We start from the raw sequence: 228 nt of genomic DNA on the forward strand, positions 1-228 counted from the left end.
GCTGGAACCATTTCCGCTCAATCCAGCGTGTCGAACGACCAATGCCCTAGCGGACGGGGTGTATCCTCCTGCTGCATCGTCCGCTCCTTCTACCCCTAAAAAGGCATCGAGAGTACCCCTAGACATCCTCAGAGACAGCGATGATATACTGTATAGTATAGTACATAGTAGAGTACCCCTAAACTTTCTCATGTACTCAATCTCAATAAATTGGCTTTTCTACTGTCC

This window comes from Plasmopara halstedii, assembly GCF_900000015.1.
Source record: "Plasmopara halstedii genome assembly, contig: Scaffold_2386, whole genome shotgun sequence".
Classification (NCBI taxonomy): domain Eukaryota; phylum Oomycota; class Peronosporomycetes; order Peronosporales; family Peronosporaceae; genus Plasmopara; species Plasmopara halstedii.